The sequence below is a fragment of the Manis javanica genome, chromosome 1 (genome assembly GCF_040802235.1).
Source record: "Manis javanica isolate MJ-LG chromosome 1, MJ_LKY, whole genome shotgun sequence".
Lineage (NCBI taxonomy): Eukaryota > Metazoa > Chordata > Mammalia > Pholidota > Manidae > Manis > Manis javanica.
Window position 1 is genome coordinate 46463265 of NC_133156.1, and position 13191 is coordinate 46476455.

The following is a 13191-nucleotide window of genomic DNA, read 5'->3' on the forward strand; positions in this document are numbered from 1 at the left end:
GAATCATTGGCTATATTCTCCATGTTGAACTACCAGCCCAGTGACCAACTTACATTATGACTGAGAATTTCCATGCTATTTTATCCCTCTCGTGCTCCTCACCCTTGTACCCCAACCCCTTTACCATGGTAACTTCTCAGTGTCTATGAGTCTACTGCTATTTTGTTCATTTTGTTTTGTTTTGTTTTTATAGACCATAAATAACTGAAGTCATATGTTAATTTGTTTTCTCCACCTGGCTTACCTCACTTTGCATAATACCCTCTAGGTCCAATCATGTTGCAAATAATGGGATTTCTTTTTTGATGGCTAAATAATATTCCATTGTGTATATGTACCACCTCTTCTTTTTCTGTTCATCTATTGATGGATACTGAGGTTGCTTCCATAACTTGACTATTGTAAATAATGTGGCAATAAACATAAGGATGCATATATCTTTTGGAGTTAGGGGTTTTGTTTTTGTCAGGTAAATTCCTAGAAGTGTAATTACTGGGTCCTATGGTGTTTCTATTTTTAGTTTTTTGAGAAACCTACATACTGATTTCTATAGTGGCTGCACCAAATTCCATTTCCTCCGAAAGTGTAGGAGGGTTACCTTTTCTCCACATCCTTGCCAACACTTGTTATTTCTTGTCTTGAATAGTGGTCATTCAAACTGGTATAAGATGATATCTTATTATAGTATAATATATGCATTTCCCTGATGATTAGTGATGTGGAACATCTTTTAATGTGTCTGTGGACTATCTGTATTTCTTCTTTTGAGAAATGTCTGTTCAGATTCTCCATCCATTTTTTAATTGGGTTATTTGTTTTTTGGTGGTTAGGCATATGAGTTCTTCATAAATTTTAGATGTCTTATCAGATGAGTCATTTAGGAATATATTCTCCCATACTGTAGGTTGCCTTTATGTTCTACTGATGGTGTCCTTTGCTGTACAGAAGCTTTTTAGTTTGATGTAGTCCCATTTGTTCATTTTTTTATTTTGTTCCCCTTGCCTGAGGAGATGTGTCCAGGAAAAAATTGCTTATACATATGTTCAAGAGATTATTGCCTATGTTTACTTCTAAATGTTTATGGTTTCATGTCTTATATTCAGGTCTTTGATCCACTTCAAGCTTACTTTTGTATATGGTAGACAGTAATCCAGTTTCATTCTCTTGCATGTGGCATTCTAGTATTCCCAACATCAGTTATTAAAGAGGCTGTTTCCTCTCCACTGTATATTGATGGCTCCTTTATCATGTATTAATTGACCACATATACATGGGTTTGTTCTGGGCTATTCTGATCCATTCATATATGTGTCTGTTCATGAGCCACTACCATACTGTTTTGGTTGCTGTAGCTTTGTAGTATAACTTCAAGTCAGCTTTGTACTTCTCTCTCAGGATTGCTTTGGCTACTGAGGATCTTTTGTGGTTCCATATATGAATTTTAGAATTATTTGCTCAGGTTCATTGAATAATGCTGTTGGAATTTTAATAGGGATTGCATTGAATCTATGAATTGCATTGGGCACTATGGCCACTTAGACAATACTAATTCTTCTTATATATGAGTACAGGATTGATTTCCATTTATTGGTGTCTTCTTTAATTTCTCTCATGAATGTCTTATAGTTTTTCACCTGCTTGGTTAAGTTTATTCCTAGGTATTTCATTCTTTTTGATGCAGTTGTAAATGGAGTTGTTTTCCTGATTTCTCTTTCTGCTAGTTCATTGTTAGTATATAGGAATGCAACAGTTTTCTGTGTATTAATTTTGTATCCTGCAACTCTGCTGAATCCAGTTCTTAGTCCTAATAGTTTTTTGGTGGAGTCTTTAGGGTTTTCTGTTCATAATATCATGTCCTCAGCAAATAGTAACAGTTTAACTTCTTCCTTACCAATTTGAATACCTGTTATCTCTTTGTGTTGTCTTATTGCCATGGTTAGGACCTCCAGTACTATGATGAATAAAAGTGGGGAGAATGGGCATCTTTGTCTTGTTCCTGATCTTAGAGGAAACGCTTTAAGCTTTTCGCCATTAACTACAATGTTAGCTGTGAGTGTGCTATGTATGCCCTTAGTTAGGTTGAGGTATGTACCCTCTCTACCCATTTTGTTTAAAGGTTTTATCATGAATAGATGTTGAATTCTGTCCAATCCTTTTTTAGCATCTATTGAAATTGTCATGATATTTTTATCCTTTTTGTTAATGTGGTATATGACATTGATAGATTTGTGAATATTTTACCATCCTTGAATCCCAGGAATAAATCCTACTTTGTCATGATGGATGATCCTTTTGATATATTTTTTAATTTGCTTTGCTAATGTTTTGCTAAGGAATTTTGCATCTATATTCATGAGGGATATTGCTCTATAATTTTCTTTTTTGTAGTGTCTTTGCATGATTTTGGTATTAGAGTGATGCTGGCCTCATAGAATGTGTTTGGAAGTATTATCTCCTCTTCTGGTTTTTGGAATACTTTGAGAAGGTTAGGTATTAGCTCTCCTTTAAATGTTTGATAGAATCAGCTGTAAAGCCAACTGGTCCTGTGGTTTTGTTTGTTAGGATTTTTTTGATTACCAATTCAATTTCATTGCTGGTAAGTGGTGTTTTCAGATTTTCTGTGTCTTTCTGGTCAATATTGGAAGATTATATTTTTCTAGGAATTGTCCATTTCTTCTAGGTTATCCAATTTATTGGCATATATTTTTCATAGAATTCTTTAATAATTCTTTGTATTTCTGTGGTATCCATTGTGACTATTCCTTTTTCAGTTCTGATTTTGTTTATTTGTGTACTCTCTCTTATTTTCTTAATAAGTCTGGCTAAGGGTTCGTCTATTTTGTTTATTTTGTCAAAGAATTAACTCTTGGTTTCATAATTTTTTCTATTGTTTTATTCTTCTCTATTTTATTTATTTCTACTCTGATCTTTATTATGTCTCTCTTTCTAATAACTTTGGGTTTCATTTGTTCTTTTTTTTCTAGTTTCTTTAATTGTGAGGTTAGAATTTATTTTGGATTCTTCTTGTTTCTTGAGGTAGGCCTGTGTTGTTATGTACTTCTCTCTTAGAACAGCTTTTGATACATCCCCCAATATTGGACTGTTAAATTTTGTTTTCATCTGTCACCATGTATTGCTTGATTTCTTTTAGTTTGTTCATTGATCACCTTATCATTTAGCAGTGTGTATCTAGCCTCCACATGTTTGTGGGCTTTTTGTTTTCTTTCTGTAATTTCTTTCTAGTTTCATACCATTGTTATCTGAGAAGTTGCTTCATACAACTTCAATTTTTAAGAATTTACTGAGGCTGTTTTTGTAGCCTAGTATGTGATCTATTCTGGAAAATGTTCCTTGCCCACTTGAGAAAAATGTGTATCCTGCTGCTTTTGGGTGGAATGTTCTTTATGTATCTGTTAAGTCCATCTTATCTAGTGTATTGTTCAGTGTCTCTTTTTCCTTATTTATTTTCTGCCTGGTCGATCTGTGTTTTAATGTGAATGTTCCATTAAAGTCTCCTAGAATGGATGAGTTCCAGTCTATTTCCCCCTTTAATTCTGTTAGTATTTGTTTTACATATTTAGGTACTCCTACATTAGGTGCATAGGTATTTATAATGGTTATATCCTCTTGTTGGACTGATCTGTTTATTGTTATGTAATGTCCTTCTTTGTCTCTTGTTACTTTCTTTGTTTTGAAATGTATTTTGTCTAGTATAAGTACTGCTACTCCTGCTTTTTTCTCCCTGTTGTTTATGTGATATATCTTTTTCCTCCCCTTCACTTTCAGTCTGTATATGTTTTGGGGTCTGAAATTAGTCTCCTGTAGGCAGCACATAGATGGGTCTTGTTTTTTTTTATCCATTCTGCTGCTCTCCATCTTTTAATTGATGCATTCAGCCCTTAAATTTACATTTAAGATGATTATTGATAGGTATGTACTTATTGACATTTTTCTGATTGTTTTCTTTTTTTTTTATAGTTCCTCTCTGTTCTTTTCTTCCTCTCTTATACTCTTCTTTTGTTATTTGATAGTTTCCTTCAGTGTTGCCATTAATTTCTCTATTCTATTTTTTGTGTATCTATTACAGGCTTTAGGTTTATAGTTACCGTAAGTTTCAAGGATAGCTTCCTAACTATATAAAATTCTATGTTGAGTTGATGGTTACTATATTTCAAGCACAATTTGTTACTTTCTTCTTCTTCCTCCCCCGCACTTTGTGTTAGATGTCATGAACTGCCCATTTTGTGTATCATTTGATTGATTTTCTGTATAGTTGGTTTTGCTACTTTTGTTTTAATTTCATACTTGTTCACTAAGTAATTGTTCTACTTCCTTTTCTGTGGATTTATTTTCACCTGAAAGCTATTTAGGTTTGAGAATATATCTATCTACAGAAGTCCCTTTAACATATCCTGTAAGGATGGCTTAGTGGTGGTGAATTTCTTTAGTCTTTTTTTTATCTCTCCTTCAAATTTATATGATAATCTTCCTGGGTAGAGGACGTTGGCTGAAGGTCCTTCTGTTTCAATACATTAAATTCATGCCGCTCCCTTCTGGCCTGTAAAGTTTCTGCTGAGAAGTCTGCCGATAGTCTGATGGGGTTGCCCTTATAAGTAATCTTTTTCCTCTCACTGGCCGCTTTCAGTACCTCCCCTTATCCTTAATCTTTGACATTTTACTTATTATTTGTCTTGGTGTTGCCTTCTGGGGTTCCTTTGGTTAGGGCTCTCTGTGCTGCCATGATTTGGGTGTCTATTTCCTTCCCCAGACTGGGGAAGTTTTCAATAATTATTTCTTCAAAGAGACTTTCTAGCCCTTTGTCCCTTTCTTCTTCTTCCGGAACCCCTATTATGTGAATATTGTTTCACTGAAGTTGTCACTTAGTGTAATGAAGCTGAGGAACAGAGACAAAAAAGAACTCTAGGTTCTTTCATTCCTAGAGTTCTTTTTTGTCTCTGTTCCTCAGCTTCATTATGTTCCTGCTCTCTAATTTCCATCTCATTCATTGTCTCCTCTACTTGCAGCAATCTGTTATTCATTCCCTTCTTTGTATATTTCACTTCAGTTTATTCTTCAGCTCTGAGTGGCTCTTTTTCAACTCTTCTATGTCTTTGTTGAAGTTCTCCCTGAGATCTTTAATACTTTTCTGCAGATCAGTGAGCATATCTATGACTGTTACTTTAAAGTCTTTATCAAGAAGATTGGTGATCTCCATTTCATTTAACCCTCTTTTCTTGTGTCTTATCCTATACTTATCCTCTGCCTTTCATTTTATCAGGGTTTCTGTGTTTCTTCCATGGTATTAGGTGCTATGATTGCTAGTCTAAAGAGTAATAGCTTTATGAAGAAGATATCCTGTGGTGTCCAGAAGCTCAAGACTCTTTACTCTCCTGTCCCCATTTCTCCTTTGCAGTGGTGCCACAGTTGCTGTTGGTGGACAATGGATGGGGCCACATTTTTGTCTGTCTGCTGATTGTGGTCTCAGTCCATTGTGGCTGGTAGTTTGCCTCAGCCAGCTCTTTGTGATGAGAGCAGTGGCTTCTGCTGGGGTGGTTGTAGACAGGGCCACCTTCTACCTGCCCTGCAGAGACAGTAGGGTTTAAGGTTAATGGGGTGAGCAGCATGGTTGTGCATCACTGGGGCAGGCATGCAAGCACCACCACCATGCTTGGCTGTCTGTGGTGTGGAAAGAGCAATCAGAGCTGGCCCCTGCAGGCACCTCCCCTGTTGGGTTAAGACAGGGTAGAGAAAGCTGGAAGAGTCTCCCTCTGTCTGACAGGAAGCAAAGTCTGACTCTCTTAGTGTGAGTGGGTTGGTGTGTTGCCATGTACAGGGAAGCATCTTCAGGCTGACCCACCAGTGTGTGGAATGCAACATCTGTTGTTCCCTGGAGTGCCTGAACTATTAGTCCAAAGGAAAACTGGGGAGAGATCATCTACCTGCCCTTTCTCCTGCAAAGAGAGCTCTATTCAACCCTTGCCCCTCTGGCACCCTTCCTGCTGCTGGCAAATCTTTCAAATTGACATCTCTACTTTGGGTCACAGCAGCACCACTTGTTGTGTGACTGTCCTCTACAAGCAGCTGGAGTCTTGGCCTTCCAGAATGTTCCAGCTGTCCCTGGTGTCCAGCTGTACTAATGATGAGAAACTAGTGCACTGTGGACTTTAGCTACCAGAGCAGATCTCCACGGCCAGGTGTGCAGAGTTCCTGAAAGTATCTCCTCCCTGCTCTGTTCCTCTTCATCCTGCCCTGTGGTCTGGGATGGTGGAAGGGCTTCAGTCCCACCTGATTTTGGCTCTGCCATTTTACCCTTCTCTGTGTGGCCTTCTCTTCACTGGGTGTAGGCGGTCTAGTCTTCCATCTTCAGGTCATTTTCAGGTTTAGGTATATTTGCTGTAGTTGCTTCCTTGATGTATGTGTTGGTGTCGGGGAGAAGGTTTCCACCTTGCCTTTCTACTCCTCCATCTTTACCCACCCCCACACCACACAGCTTTGTTCTCCTTTCTTAGGATTGTTTTGGCTATTTGGGGTCTTTTGCAGCTACATATGAATTTTAGGATTATTTGCTCTTGTTCATTGAAAAATGCCATTGGCATTTTGATAGGGACTGCACTGAATCTGTAAAAAGCTTTGGGCAGGATGGCCATTTTGACAGTAGAAATTAAATTATTCTTTAATGAATACTGAAAAAATATCAGTTAATTCTATTATTCATAATAATGAGCACAATTAATATCAACAATAATTTCAGTAGCTATTGTATTTTGAGCATTTGTTATAAGTCAGTTACTATAATTTTGTTGTTTAGTTGCTGTATAATTTCCCAAATGTGAATTTGAGGTGCCTTAATTTATATAATTATCACTATAATATATAAAAATAATGGGAATAAGTAGTTCTTTGATCATAAAATGTTTGTTAGGATTAAATGAGATTCTATAATCTAAGAACAATTCTTTTTCTCATTTTATAGATGAGGAAACTTTAGCAAAGATAAATTATCTTGTGCAAAAAGGCAAAGCTGGGAGGACGTCATATTCTGGCTGCAGCTGGGCCATCAGGTTTTTCTCTGTGCAGCTGGAGAAGGTAAGACAGATTTTCAAAGGGATGCTATAAAAAAAAAAAAAGAACTAGAAGAAGGAGAATGGAATGAATGGAAGGAAGGAATAGAAGAATATTGGGAACTAGAGAGGAAGTCATTAGGAGTACACTTTTATTATTTAATGTTGTCTTTAAATGTATTTGTTAGAATGAAATATGGTATTTAAGGAATAGTTTACCATTAGATAATTTATTGTTGTACATCCCATCATCTTGACTCCATAACTTCATTTAAATAGTCAAAATTGTGTTTGCTTCAACAGATTTCTGCTTGAAATATTTAAATTGTTTTATCACATGTTTAATGTATATCAACCTTTTAGGTACTGATGGGGATTAAGCATTGTGCTTTAAAGATGTTCTGTTAAACTTACTTTATTTTGCTAATGTTTACTTAAAAGAGGAAATATGCTGTTAGCTATGCTTCTAGTCAAAAAAAACAACACAGTATCTTTATGTGGTTGAAATAATTAAAGCTAGATCAAGGCATCACAGTAAATTAATTATCCAAAGTGTGGATAAAATCAACCTACTATGGTAAACATAGTTACAACTTTCAAGTTAGTACATTTTTCTACAACAAGTATTTCAACAAATGTTGTTTTTTATAATATTCAGATTCTCCTACAAAGAATAAAAGAAAATTAAAGCATGTTTTATATTTAAGCAAAATATTATCCTTCTAAGCAAATTTTTATTGAAACTTAATTTCATGATAAAATACTACACAATACTATACCAGTTTAGTAACTGGTGTGTAAATATTTTCTAATCTCTCCCCACTCATTTTAATCTATCTAAGACACTAATACGTGTATCTCAAGATTCCTCAAGTCAAAGCATTGTGTCATCTAATAGCTATTCTTTTAAGGTTCTCCATTACCCCTGAGGTCAATTTGCCTATGTTTCAGTTACTTTCTAGTTAGATTCCTCTTGGTCAACTTCATACATGATTTTGTTCATATGAAGTACTGCAATAATATTTCCCTGAATTAATACTCAAGAAGTTTATATATATTCTCTTGTAAATGTAGCATGTTGTAATGATTAATGCAATAAAATTGGTTTTAGCCTATCTGTAGTTAAGTTTAAAAAACAATTTCTAAAGTAGAACACTAACTTAAGCATTACTGAAGTGTCTTTGCAAATTGTTACTGAATCTTTATATTTATTTATTTATTTATAACATAAACAGCAACTCACTGGACAAATCCATCCAGCAGAAATGTTTGGCTAATTCTACACATGTTAAAAAAATGAATTCCTGTCAACATTTAAAACTTGACTGATTTATTTTAAAATGAGAATCTCTCTCTTTTCTGGAAAAGTCTGAAGATGCGGCCAAATTGAGCCTGTGTCTCATTTCCATGTGGCAAATACTGACCAGAAATGGATGCTCTCTGCTTTCTTTAAATGGGTATAGGCACCTTACACTTTGTTCTTTCCCCACTTTTCTCCTGTAGCATTCATTCTTTATGCATTGAAAATACCTGTTTTACCCCTGCAAGAATTTGGGTTTGTAATCCTTTTTAAGTATTAATACATTTGCTCAAAAAAGATCAATGAAGTCCGTGAATACCTCATGCACATAGAAATAATGGTAAACTTAGAACATATTCTGTGAAATAAAGCTCTCCTATGGTGGATAAAACTTCTATGAATCACTTAGGACTTGACCAAGTCACCAAAGAATTATGTCCAAAGCAAGAAGGAAAAAAACAAGCTCATTTGTTAATTACTGACTTTAATATTCTTTTGCCAAGTATACTTTGTTAAATGAAACTTTTCTATCACACGGTTCAGTATGTCAGCCTTTCTGCATGCTCAGCTCTGCAAATTTATGAAATGTGTATATATGGCATTGAAAATATATTGAGTTTGTTGTTAAGCAACAAAGAAGGTAGAAAAAGCAACAATGGACACTAATAAAAATAAAATGGAGAAATGAAATATTAGATTAACCTTGCTAAATTACTCATTATTCATCTATTTTTGCTGTTACTCATTTTTGCCCATTACAAATTTCGATCAACTTTATCCTTGCATATTAACAAGGCTATAGAATATATGACCCACAATATAGTATTTTACTATTCTTTAAGATTGACTATATTTATACAATGAATTGTGCATCCAGTCTGCATTTTAAAAATTTGGGCCAAGGATTCGATCCTAGAGTTACTGCCCAAATTAAAAGGTATGACATCAGCATCCAATGCGGTAAAATTGTTTAAAACAAATATGCTGTTATGAGTTGTATCATCTTAAGTGACTGAAAAACTTAAAATATGAAACAATATAAGGTATAAAAATAATTTTGCAATACTGATGAAACATGCAGTAGGAAGAATTATAATCAATATAAATATAATATAATGAGCACAGCTATTCCTCCAGTAATTTCTTTATTTCCATTATTATCCATCAGTAAAAATATTGGGTTTTGCTTAACCCTTTTTAAATATATATATAAATTTAATTTAATATTTATGTTTAATAAATGTATTCTGTTAAAAATAACAAATAACATCCCTAATTATAGTTTTTCCTTATCCCACAGATAGGGAGTTCATGTATATCTCAAGAGAACAGATATACATGAGTTGAAACCCTACTTAATATCTGTGTAACTTTGAACAAATTAATAAGTTTCCCTGAGCTTTGATTCCTACCTCTTGAGATAATGTATATAAAAGATTTAGCCAGGTATATTTTGTATTTGTTTGTATAATCATGTTTGATATATAAAACTATACTAAAAAAGGCATGTATGTATGTATACATACACACTCAGATATTCATATATATGCTGTTTTGTAATTAATAAAGTATGGGGAATTGCAAAATATTTTTATTTAACATACTTTTGATGGTTGCCTATTCTTTCATATTATGAATTTATCATAATTTGTTTTCAGTCTCCTCTTGTTAAATGGTTAGATTTTTCTAATATTTTGCTATTATAAATAAAACTAACTTTCCTGGAAGTATAGTTCATTGAAAGTTTGTAAAATTAAAAAAATGACATTCACTACTACATCATGTTTATGATGCTACAGGATACAATGTATATTAAATTTTTATATTATATATATATACACATATATACATACTAAATATACAAATATATATTATCCACATATACACATATAAAATATATATATAGGTATATACACATATAAATACATATATATGTAGTTTCCTATAGATCATAAAAAGGTAGAAAAACAGTTCTCAAAGATGTAAGGTACTTTGAAAATAACATTTACTATAAAGAAAATATATCATTCTCCTACCTTTTGGTTAATTATTTTTTTATATAGACAATATTTAATCCAGTGTGATGAAGCTGCTAAATTATTTAATTCTTTTATACCAGTGGGGTTAAAGTAATTTTGTGTCATGTGGAGGCTACAAGGACTCATTTTTCCTCAAGAAATTCAGTCACTGTTGTTATTATTCTTGTGAGAACCCACTTTATAAGCTATCTCCACAACATTAATGTACTGTTAGGATTTCTGGAGTAACTCTATTTCAAAATATTGAGAGAAATATTCTTTTCTACAGAGAGAATAAATACTTTTTGTAGAGAGCAACTGACATGGCATTTTTATATTTTACCATTATGCATTAGGAAAATACGGAAATCCCTGAATAATTTTAAATAGGGCATGTCAAACTTATCAGTTATTTGAGAACAAGAAACTAACCAAGAATGGGGAAAAATATCAGAAATTTAATCTCAAGTTGGAAGAAATTGTAAAAGCTCCACAGATGTTGACAGTTCAAAGAGAAAAGCAAAGTGGTTAAAATTATATAATCCAAAACCTTTTATTAGTAAAAATACAAATTTATTGTCATTTATTGTTGATAATAATGACAACAAAGAGGTCTTAAATAGCATGGAGTATAATAAAAAAACATGTATTCTAGCATTGTATGTTTGTGGGATTTTGCTATAAATCCATAGTTATGGAGCTGTAGTTCGTGATTAGTACCAAAATGTCTGGATATAAACATCAGAGTAATTATTTTTTTAAAATTTGTGTCAACATTGACAGGTAACTCAGTAGCAATTATAAAGGAAAAAAATATCTCTAGGATGAAAAGATTTTATTTAAGAAGCACAAAGTAAGTAATGCCCAATAATAATAGTTAATATCATGCAGCATTTAGTGTATGCTATGTAGAGTTATCAGCACAGTAACTAAGTAACTGAATTAATGAACTTGTTTAATTCACAAAACAACCCTACAAGGTAAGTATATAATGGTATCAAATACTCCCTCCACTTAGCAGATAAGGAAATTGAGGAACAGAGAAGGTGAAATACTTAGTCCAAGGTCTTCACACACAGGAGGCAGGAGAGCTGGAATCTGAACCCCTGCAGCAAGGTTGTATACTGTATACTTTTACAAGTATATTATACATTCTTTTCTAGCAAGTCGTCATATTGAGCCACATAAAACTGTAGTTACTAAATCCACATAATATTATTAGATTTTCCTCTACTAAGGGAAATAAGGTCAATCAAATAAGCTTATGAAATACAACATTTTCAACTCCTATTTGGAAATTCCCATTTTGAATATTTATCTACTTTTTAAACAGGAACACGAAACACAAAAAACAAAGACAAAGCAAGACCTCTTGATGCAGTATAACTGAGTACTTGATTCCATCCAAAAGTTATTGATCTTTTTGAATGAATTGAATGAAAAATTTAAAGTAGTTCTTGACCGAGAGAGATGAAATATGTCATTAAATCAGTGGTAGGATTTTTTTTTCCCCTTTCAGGCTGAGGTCTCATGTGTCCTGGCTCTGTAAACAAGATGCACAGTTACCCTTAACTGGAGGACCTATGTTAGCAAGGAGCTATCAGGTTCAGTTTTCAGATAGTATTCTTCACATATCTGTGAGAAAGAGTATGAAGATGAATAAAGGAGATTCTGAAACTACAGAAATAATCATTCTGTATTCTTAGTTACTGGAGGGTATTAAAAGAGGGAGTAGAAAGTGAGGAAACTTGCCAAGCTTCAGGGTTTCTGATCCTTCAGCCAATGCATTAGCTCATGTATTGGAAAATACTATCATTCTAAATTGTGCTGTTAGTGATATATTTACAATTTCTGATTTTCTCAGTCTTCTCTTAAGTTTTCATGTTTCTAATGAAATGAATTATGGTCAGATGTTTCTTCCAAAGTAAAAGAGTTTAATAAATGGAGATAGGATTCTTAAGAGTGGAAAAATAGAATATTGTACATTAATCTTCTAGGTCAGATATATTTAACCTGTGATCCATGGATGTTTAAAAGATAATGTGCATGTGCATGTGTGTGGTGAATGCTGTTTTTCAGGAAGAAAGTTCTTGGCTTTCACAAGAGTTTTCTAGTTCTTATCATCTCCAAAATGTCTGCTATTTCATTAAAGAAAAATATATATATAGTCTGAATTATATGGATTTTTAAAAATTTTAGTATTTTAGCAAAAATGTAATCTAAGCTTGGAACAAAACAGAACAAAGACACATTTAAGAGAGAATAAATAAGAAAAATAGCAAATATTTCATTCAAAAATGAATGTTTTATTTAGGATAGTGCTTTCTTAGGTAAATTTCATATATAGTTTTTATAGTACCAAAAATAAAAAACTACTATATTTGTTTTTTTCTGTAGGAAGTATTATGTAATATATGAAAAATTGGTATGCATACTTTATTAACAGTAATTATAGACACAGTAGTTCATTATAGAGCTGTTTTTAAAATATTTAATTTCTTGTATTTAGTTTTTGGACATACAGAACTGCTTTGATATCAATCATGACTAATGCCTGAGGGTAAAGCAAATAAAAGTTGGCTGATATATTACTCTAAGCTGCATAAATACTTAATAAAATTCACATACTTGGACTAGTGAACACAACAGTTTGATGATATTATATAAACTCACCATTTATATTAAGGTAGCATGATCTCATCTTAAGGATTTCTGTAGATGTCAAGAGGATAACAAGCTCAAGAGGGTGAGGAAGAAAGGATGTTTTCATTAGAAGCTCTTGCACAGTCACATTATTAGACATTTTAAAAGC

At 33.2% G+C, this 13191-nt stretch overlaps 1 long non-coding RNA gene across 11 annotated transcripts in view; it reads left to right on the forward strand.

Annotated features, from left to right (window-relative positions):
* The window catches only part of LOC140848003 (uncharacterized), a 1137778-nt gene that overhangs the window by 9930 nt on the left and 1114657 nt on the right, over window positions 1-13191 (forward strand). For 9 of the 11 annotated variants that reach the window (XR_012128446.1, XR_012128471.1, XR_012128576.1 and 6 more), the window contains exon 2: window positions 6974-7086. This is a non-coding gene — a long non-coding RNA (uncharacterized lncRNA). Of the gene's footprint in view, window positions 1-6973; window positions 7087-11162; window positions 11233-11400; window positions 11496-13191 lie in introns of all 11 variants that reach the window. The other 2 variants (XR_012128542.1, XR_012128523.1) reach the window with 2 other exon arrangements.